The 10,511-nt window shown below is 40.7% G+C and overlaps 1 long non-coding RNA gene across 1 annotated transcript; it reads left to right on the plus strand.

The window, feature by feature from the left end:
- The first annotated feature begins 3,316 nt into the window (after window positions 1–3,316).
- On the plus strand, window positions 3,317–4,397 carry LOC142160226 (uncharacterized). Its single transcript, XR_012693105.1, has 2 exons — window positions 3,317–3,395; window positions 3,644–4,397. It is a non-coding gene; the product is annotated as an uncharacterized LOC142160226 (long non-coding RNA).
- The last annotated feature ends 6,114 nt before the right edge of the window (window positions 4,398–10,511 follow it).

A 10,511-nucleotide genomic window follows, 5' to 3' on the forward strand; every position in this document is an offset into this window, starting at 1 on the left:
CACATATACTGAGTACAGCAGGCGTTTGTTTTAAACCACATGTAAATCTGTTCTGCGTACTCCTAAAGTCACCAAGGAACGAATCTCAAGATACGTGTTGTTATGACTACGGGTGTACGTTTATTCTGCTCTACTAGACCAGACACTGCAGGACACGTACAATACCTATGTGGAATATACAATCTCAAAAGAATGCACAGAAATATCTACTATATAAATGCCTAGTGGCATGTGTGGGGAAAAAAACAAGCTGCAGCGCCACCTGCTGGGCAGAGTTATACACTGACCTATATATTTCTTGAAGAAGTGACAGTTGGGAGTGGTTGGTGGTTGCCGGGGGTGGACAGTGGGGAGTTTTTAACACATTAAGTAGCTTGATGAAGGATGTGGCGATGAAGATGAAGGATGAGGTGATGGAGAAAAATGATGAGGTGGTGACATGTGGACAAAACCACGTTAAAAAAGGGCGCTTGCGTCGGGACGTAACGCTCTTGCCCTGAGGAGGCCTGGGCTATGGCCCAAATGCATGACAAGAACCTTTTTAACACCTTAAGTAGCTTGATTTGACTAGAATGCATGAGTATCATGCACGGGTTAACTTGTATACATATATATATATATGTATATATATATATATATATATATATATATATTCAATCAATGTTTCATGTCAAAATTATAGTCATTTATGATCATACATGGAAATTTTTTAAAAAAGTTTTTTGTTTTTTTTCTTAAAAAACATTAATTAGGTTGTACTTTATGTCTACGGTACATAACAGACATTTTTACAGTAGATTCTGATTGCAAACACATGTTATAGCATGCTTACGATACTGATGATACCGACATCACTAAGACTCAGGACTTAAACTAGCACCATAGCTGGTGCAAGAGAAACGGCAGAAAACCAGCGGACTTCTGTGTGTGCCCGAGTTTGACTTGAGTGGGGACGTCCTTACTGTATATTGCCTGCGTGCATCTGCACATTCCCCCCCACATTCCCTCCTGAAATCGTAGGCTGTAGTAAGTGTTGATTGTGCTGGAAGATGACTTAAACATGGCTGCGTTTTGTTGCTTATCCCCCGATTCTGAGCAGATGCAGAGTGATTTTGAGGACAAAATCAGCAGATCCGTTCCTTAATGACTCAGGCTCATAGTGTGATGTTCAAAGTGGTCTCCCCAATGGCCACATAAAATTTGGAATATAACATCTTTATAATAAACACAGACATCAGTTTCAGATCGTGTGTGATACAGGGAAGGAGGGGGAACTGCTAATGAACTCCTCATTTTCGGTCAGCAATGATATATATATGTATGTATATATATTTGTACCATGAAATGTTTCCTGCTTTGTCTATTTAAAAGTATTACCCCTATTCACCATTACATGTAATTTTGTCTATTAAGGATTATAGGAGGTGCAATCCTTTACTTGGTGAAAATCAATTCTGCACATATTGTTTAACTGTTTATTTATAGGGCTTGTTAACCTCTGACAAATAATTGCAATCCCAGGAGATTTTTGAAGTCATGGGGGGCGTGATATCTTGTGTGTTGATGGAATGTGATTGTGTTTAGATTTGATGCTGCCCTAGGCATTGTGTGTGAGTATGTTGTAAATTAGTGTTCATGTCCAACAACCCCTACTTATTGTTTCTACTGGGAAAATAGATGTTTGGTAAGGTTAAGTAGCACAAAATAAAGATAAATAAAATTAACATAGACCATTTCTATGCTGACCCAGAAACAGTACAGCTAAGGCATATCCCTGTTGTGCCTGTATGATTGGCTAGCTGCAGCAGCATCCAGAAATACCTTACATATTCAAGTTACACTATGCTGTACTTCTATAACACTGAGTTCAAAATAAAGAAAACTTGCCCCAAATATGCTTAATTATTTTGCATCACTCTTCCACACTGTACAACCAAATTGAATAATTCTCACCCTCAGGACTGTTCATTTCTACCCTTACACGGTGGTTAGGTGAGTGCTTTCAACCTCTGAGACTAAACTATTTTGCTTTATATGCCATTGAGTACCGTGTGCTGATAATTTGTCACTTTTTTTTTCTAACCAAAAATAAAGAGTGTGTGGCACTATGAAATCACTATTCACAAGTATAACGGAGGTGTGGATACAATATTCTTTTATTACAGCAGCAATTTATGAAAGTGATTGTATATTCAGAATCCCATCTCTTAAACATTTCACTCATGTTAAACTGCACTACTCCAGTATTTGGTAACACAAAATATGTTTTGGTAACTTTCTTTTAAGTGCTTTCTGCTGGTTGTTGTAGATAAAAATGAGCAGATATTAGCATCTGTATTTCTCGTGCACACAGGCAGACAGGAGGTGATTGGAAAGGAAGGTGGTTTCCTGTTCTGACACACTTGGTTAAAGCTCAGCCTACACAGCTTAACGGATGGTGACATTGGCAAGTTAATAATATTTAACCAATAATAAATGTAATAGCATTCATTAAGTTAGACAGCAACTGAATATATCTATATATATTGAACTGTTTATATATTTTACTCAGGAGGCAGCAGTTTTCTGTCAGGCAACAAAGTGTAGGCAACTAATCAGAAATGCAAATTGTATTTATGTACAAGTCGAACTTAGTGGTTTCTACTTTGCAGACTGATGTAGTAATGATTAGAGTGACAGCATTTGTTCTGTGATAATGAACACTACTGATATACATATGTTTATAGTTGTTCTTGTAAACAATGGCAAGTTCTAGTTTCCACCTCAGATAGCAGAGTGACTAGGCACATTTCTGATAGCTCTAGTCACAGTCATATCATCATTAAATTAATGTAATCTATATTCTTATATTTGATGTCCTTATATTTGGGGAGTATTGATGTCTCTTGTGTCACATGACGCCATGAGGTAGATTTACTAAACCTTCTAAAAAGGAAAGTGGAGGTGTTGCCCATAGCAACCAATCAGATTCTAGCTGTGATTTATATTGTACCTCCTAGAAAATGATAGCTAGAATCTGATTGGTTGCTATGATCATCACCTCCACTTTTCCTTTTTAGAATCTTTAATAAATTTATCCCCCATGACTGTCAGTAAAAGCAAAACACACCTAGATATGAGGACTGTCCCCCAAACAATTATTTTAAACTAGTGTATTAAAAGACTTAATGTGTCAATGGCAATGGTGAGCCACACTTGTCTACTCTCCCGGAATTGCTGGGAAGCTTCCGAATAAGCCACGCCCTCCCACTATTCAATGCCGTGAATTTTGGGGCTTTTTTATAGTAGGGGCGGGGCTACAGTAACGGGGTGATGGGTTGGTGTCACTACACCCCACTCACATGACCTGTATGGGATCTCCTGGAGGACAAGTTTTAAAAGTTGGCAAGTATGTGGTGAGTTTTGGTGTTAGTGCAACATCTGCCGCTGAACAGAAATGAAAAATAAATATAGAAGCATTATTATCTATATTAGAACTATGCTGATACAAATATACCTCTAAACAGCAATTATACAGTCCTAAATGTCTCCATTACACAGCAGCCCAGTTAATTGGAGTACTGTTAATAATTTCAGCTGTGAAGGTTACGTAAGTTTAGAGCATATTTTTGTTATTAACCATCTACATGTCCTTTGTCCCTAGTTTTGAATTGGGCTGGAATAGAACAACCTGCAGCCACTCAAATCATCTGAATGCTCACAGCACCACAAAGTATTTAAAGATCTCAGTGTCCTGATATTGTGGGATGCAGCCACCAGTGCACCTGTGTTTTTAAGTTTTAAGTGAGGACAAGGCTGCCTATGGCAAGGACAGTGTCATGATGTGTGAACAGTGATGTGAGGCTCATGTAAACTAATGAAGGAATATTGTGGCGTCAAACGCACCTCTGCATGAAATAAAGAGCCCTGTACTACAGAGATAGAAGATGCAGGCCCAGACCTAGGAGCGGTTGGAGACAGGAGGGTGGATTCCACCAGTCAGGAGCTATGTTTGTGTGAGAAGATACCCAGATCTGCTACACTGGACAGTTGGAGACAGAAGAAGTGAAACCATGTGACCACAGTGACTGAGGAGGGAGCCTCAGTGGAACAAGGAGTGTATATTAATCCACTATAGTAATACTGGTAAGGGCCCTAGTGGCCCAGTTGAAGTTGAGAATGTAGTGAGCTACCACTCCCTATGGGGCTAGGTTTGTTGATTTCATTAAGACAGTGTTTGCTTTATGGTTGACGATAAGTAAAACTAATTCTGTCACATTGGTTAACTTTTTGCTAGCACAAATAAAAATTATATAAATTATATTGGAGCTTATTTAGCGTTGGCTGAATAATTTTGCAGCCTGACCTTTCTCAATCCTTGTTTTGTCTATTTTCTGAAATAAAGATGTAGATGCTAAGATGTAATTTGTGTGGCACAAATAGGGTGGTACTAACTGGGGGAGAGAGCTGGGACAAGGGAGTTAGGAGGAGAACTGATAGACTTGAATAAAGAAATGAGTCTTAAGGGCACGCTTGAAGCCTTTGAGAGTAGATGCTAACCTGATGGAACGTGGAAGATCGTTCCACAGCAGGGGAGCAGCCCGGGCAATGTCCTGGAGACGGGAGTGAGAGGAGGTGATCAGTGAAGCAGTGAGGCGGCGGTCACAGGCAGAGCGGAGGGGCGGCTAGGAGTGTAGGTAGAGATGAGATTGGAGATGTAGGGAGGAGAGGATTTATTAAGAGCTTTGAAGGTAAGGATGAGAAGTTTAAATTTAATTCTGTAGGGTATGGGGAGCCAATGTAGTGACTATTGGAGGGAGACAGCAGAGATAGAGCGGCGAGAGAGAAAAATGAGGCGGGGAGCAGCACTGAGGATAGACTTAAGAGGATCAAGGCGAGAATCAGGTGGGCCACAGAGAAGGAGTTTACAGTAGTCAAGGCGAGAGATTACACATGAGTGAACGAGGGTTTTCGCAGCATCCGTGGTGAGAAAGGGGTGAATTTTTTATATATTCCGAAGGTGGAAGTTGGATCTGTGTTTTCATAGTGGTGAATGTATCCTATACTTTCTCTTTCAATTATAATATTCCTGGTACAGCACACAGGGATATAGAGCTTAATGATTGCATTTACCCCAATATAAGGGCTAGAAATTGGCACAGCGTTTCCCTAACCTGAAAAACTATAAACAGAATATACTGTATAAAATGTTTCCACAATAATATTAAGAAATTAACCAAATATAGTAACTTATACAACAGTACAATGAAGTACTGATAAACTAAAGAGTGTGAGTGAAAGTCTCAAGAGCCACTGCTTTGATCTCGGAGAACCTCCTAAGCAGTCAGGAGACTTGCAGGCAAAATCTACATCCCAGAGGTAAGATGCGCCTTAGCAGTGTCTGCAGGATGGAAAAAGAGTTCTCCCATTGTGTATTATTAGCAACTTGGCTGGATACAGGGCACCACATTTTATCTTTGTGAACATGTTTTGTAGATATCTTCTTGAGACATATTGTTGAGTTGCTGTGCCCTTATATTTCAGGTCAGGTGTTATCAGATATGTCTCCATTAGTTCTGTCTTATCAGCAACATTTAAAATGTGTATTATTACTGATCTGGGTCTCTGGTCATTACCATCTCCTCCTTGGACCAATTCTATGTGCTCGCTCAAGTAATATGGAACAGATGCAATACCTAGTTCCTGTGGTAACTACTTCATTAAGAGAAAATGACAGCTAGAATCTAATTGGTTGCCATAGGCAACATCCCTACTTTTTCAAACCCGCAGCTTAGTAAATCTAGCCCTTAGACTTTTTCATCCATTGAAGTGTACAAAAGATTTAGCAGTATTTTAGCGAGCATAAAGTAAGCTTGCAAATAATCCATATTAGGACAATTGTGCACATACTCTATTCTGTACTGTACTACAGAAGCTAACCACAAGCTGATTTAAGTTTCTAAATTGACTTTGTCAGTAAGCATAGAGCTTCTTCTTGATGTTGAATTGTGGCTTGCACAACAGGCAGATCATTCCTTGATGTGGATGTCCTCTGTTCCACTACAGTTATTTGTCAAGCTTGGGCAGTAATTTGTGCTATGGTTGTTTTCACAGTTTGCTTTAGAGCACCACATTTCTTATTTGGTAAAGCAGAGAGGCTCTGTGAGGTTGGACAGGTGGAAAGAACTTGTGGACCTGATTGAAAGTGGAACGTAGTATATGTGTATGTATGCTATATTCCATACAGGTCTTACGAGCCGCGGCGGCTCTGGGCACCGCCGCGACTCACTTCCGGGGTTGTCTCAGCGTCCCGGCCGTCGTCATGACGACCGGGACGTCATTTCCTCCGGGTCCCGACCGTTGCCATCATTTGCTTAAAAGGCAGGAAAGGACAAGCCCTCCCTGCCGGTTATAGTTCCAGCTTGCTGTTGCTAGCCTGCTACAGTTCTTGCTCTGGTTTCTGTTGGATTCGATTTATTGTTGCCGACCTTTGCCTGTTACCTGACTTCGTTTGATTGCCTGTGCCCCTAGACCCTTTTGCCTGGACTCCTACGCTGCTGATTTGCCTGTGACCTCTGACCTCGGTTCTGTGTACTGGATATTCTGTCTGCTGCCGGCCCTCAACCCTTGCCTGGATTTCACTCTGCTATTGCTCCTTTACGCTATCGCTGGGTTCTCCCCAGTCAGCGCACAACTCACGACCCTCAGCTGTCTGCGGCAAAAGTCTGTCCCCACCACTAGGGGCTCCAGCGAAAACCAGACTTCTGAGTAGACTCCAGGTTTTGTGTTGCTGGCTGTTGGGGTTCCTAACACCAGGTCTGAATGAGTAGCAGATGCATCCGCTTTACTACAGACAAACCCCTGAGATATTTACATCCAACTTGCGTACAAAAGTATTTTATTTTATATGTTACAAAACCTTTTATTTTATAGGTTAGCAGTTGCTATGATGCAACATTTAAACTTGATTGACCTAACTAATACAGCGGGAACAACTTCCCGTCATGAACACTTTTATTTCATCTTTGCTACAACATGCTCGGAAAATCCTGTTCTATGTCTGAGCGTCTACTAAAGTCTCAAGAAGCACCTGCGACCTCAACCCTCTAAGTACAAGCGGTTCGCTAGTTCGGATGTTCGTTATCATCATTATCTGCTACTTACACCCGCCCTGACCATCCGCAAACAAAAACACTTTTTCAGTCGTATCTGCAACTATGTTCCAGTCTGAATCTCTAGGCAATCGCTCGAACACGCTCCCTCCCCCGTCATGCCTCTTAAGGCGTAAGGAGTTGTGAGAAAAAGATGCAGGTCTGGGTAGCCGCTGTTTCGTACATTCAGTCACTCAGACCCTGTGTCTTCCTTAAGTTGTGTAGGTGATGATGAAGGATAAGTAGTGGTTGATGTATAGGATTTTTCTCTCCCTTTGGTGTTTGTTGTGGTAGATTGTCCACCGAGTTGCTTTTCCATGTGTTTCTCCATATAAAGTATGTGTCTATGGTGAAAGAAGATTTTCACTTTACATCTTAAGCAATTGAGGATATAACTGAAAAGGTCACTGAGAGGTGAGTTTATCCACCTCTCTCAGTGAATCTCTGGTGAATATGAACTGTGCTTTTACATGTCATTAGTGTGTCATTAATATAGTGTGTATTCCGCTTACTATACGTTAGAAGATTGTTCTACAAACAAAGGATGTAGGGACTTTCCATTCTTGCAGTGAAATCAATGTCTAAACACCAGTGGTGGATTAAGACAATATGGGGCCAGGGCTGTACTTACACCATGGGCCAACTCAAAACACGAGTTCTGACTATATATCATACATACATCTTCTGGTGCAGCCTGCTACTTTTCCTGCTACTTTGATTGTAAAACTATCAAATTCCATTCATCTACACTTTCCATACCAGAACTTCTAAATTCCCCCATGCATCTTGTTTCTATATTTTGATGCATATTTACAGTAAACTGACACAAAGTAATTTTTACTGCAGCACTTCTACTGTATACAGACAGATTAATTATTTGTTATGGGTATGGATCCCCCTTTAAAAACACTCTGGGCCTGATGCCCGTATGCTTAGTGTAAAATCTGCAAATCTGTACTGTCCACACATATGCGCGTATGTAGAGTTGTATATAAATGACTTTTACGCTGCTTGCAAGTGGATGGGCTGAGGGAAGGATGGGGTGGTGTAACTTGGGCTGAGCACAGTAACAGCGTGTCCAGACACATGTGGCTGAGTAAGGCCAGCATGGTTACACATATACTCCTGTCAGGAGCTATAAGTTTTGAGCCTGCTATAGGTATACAAGAAGGCGTATCATATCTGCTGTATTGTCATCATCAGTTATTTCTATAGTGCCACTAATTCCGCAGCGCTGTACAGAGAACTCACATCAGTCCCTGCCCCATTGGAGCTTACAGTCTAAATTCCCTAACATAGACACACACACAGAGACTGGGGTCAATTTGATAGCAGCCAATTAACCTAACAGCTTGTTTTTGGAGTGTGGGAGGAAACCGAAACCCACGCAAACACGGAGAGAACATACAAACTCCACACAGAAAAGGCCACGGTCGGGAATCAAACTCATGACCCCAGTGCCATGAGGCAGAAGTGCTAACCACAAGGCCACTGTGCTGCCGATAACAAATGTGTTTTTCACTATCAAAACAAATGTTAACAAACTTTTCGTGTGCTTATAACATGGTTGTCTGTATGCCTATGTGAGTGTATCTATGCCTGATGTAAATCTGACAGAACTGACTCAATTTGGACTTAATACGCTATTTTTGCGTGCAAATGACATGCTTCCACTCCCTCTGAATACAGCTGTCAGCACCTCTACTCCATAAACAAGTTATTTTTTCAGTCCCATGTGATGTGTTACAAGGGGTACAGACAATGGCTTGAAACTCCCAACATATACACATTTATAGTAAACACACACAAACACTTTTTTCTCTGCAGCATTTACATTGTATAGATTAAAATAAACTTTTTGTTATAAATGTTTTAAATACAGCTGTCAGCATCCTTACTTCTCCCTGGACTGGCTATTTTTACAGCGACATGTGATGTGTTACTATCAGTACAGGGAATGATAGAAACTCACAACACTGTTGATCTATTTTCCAGTTTTGTTGTAGTATTTACTAGAATGTTTGTAAAAAGAAACATGCTGCTATTTATTTACAAACTGATTACATATTAGCAACACTGTATACATCAACATTTTGTTATCCTGATTAAAAAAATATTACATAGATTACACAGTCATATTTAAAGTTGACGATGCCCTAGCTATTGTGTATGAATATGCCCTAAATTTATAATTGTGCACTCCACGTTCTCCCTCTATCCAACACCACATCTACTGTCATATTTAATGAGCAAAATAGGTTTTTGTTTATATGCCGTGTGTCCAGTTCATCTGTATTGGTGAGAGGCATTGGTCAGCCCTCTAAACTTCTAGTGCCAAACATTACCCTTAATATCCGTAATAAGTTAAAACAATACATTTAATCAAAGAAGGATACGTATATCTGTAATAACATACCAGCAGGAATAAGTGTTACGAGCTCTAATGAAAACATCAGACAAAGCAGGGTGGAGCTGGGGGCCACAGCTGCAGGCTCAGAGGGCCACCTGTTGTCCGTAACTGGTCTATATGATAAACACAGCCTTGCCCGTATGATGAGATTGTTTTGTGTCTACTGTGTTGTATTGGATTGATGTATATTTGCTCCTCACAGTATATCCTTCTGCAGAAATCTACCATAGCCAGAAACTAATATTATACATCCAGGTGGATAATCAAGCATCTACGTGCAACTCCAAGTCTAGTTCCACAGTTTGCATATTATTATTATTATTATTATTATTATTATTATTATTATTATTATTAATAATAATAATTATTTTTATTTATTTATTTATAACGCGCCATAGATTCCGTAGCGCCGGATACAGAAACAAGTAACAAACAGATGAGGTAATACATGTACGTAGCACAGATGAGTGTGAGTGATGCTATGGGACTCACACTGAGTACAGAAAAACACATGACAGGACGTACAAGGGAGTCAGAGAGTAGACAGACATGGAACAATAGGTAGAGAGAGCCCTGCCCGTGAGAGCTTACATTCTAGAGGGAGGGGTGGTGAGAGATATTAGGACCAACTGGGAAGAGATGGAGATGGCAGGCGAGGAAAAGGAGGTGATGGATAAGATGGTCAGGAGGTGGTAGGATAAGCGCGCTTGAAAAGCTGAGTCTTGAGTGAGCATTTGAAAGACTGAAGGTTGGGGGAAAGTCAAGTGAGGCGAGGTAGAGCGTTCCAAAGAATGGGGACAGCACGGAAGAAGTCTTGGAGGCGAGCACGGGAGAAGGTAATGAGAGGTGAATTGAGGCGGAGGTCAGAGGAGGAGTGGCTGGTAGCTATGTACCTCAAGACAAGGTCAGACAGGTAAGAGAGAGAAGTGTCAGTAAGGGCTTTGTAAGTGAAAGTAAGGAGCTTGAACTGA

The sequence above is a fragment of the Mixophyes fleayi genome, chromosome 6 (assembly GCF_038048845.1).
Source record: "Mixophyes fleayi isolate aMixFle1 chromosome 6, aMixFle1.hap1, whole genome shotgun sequence".
NCBI lineage: Eukaryota > Metazoa > Chordata > Amphibia > Anura > Limnodynastidae > Mixophyes > Mixophyes fleayi.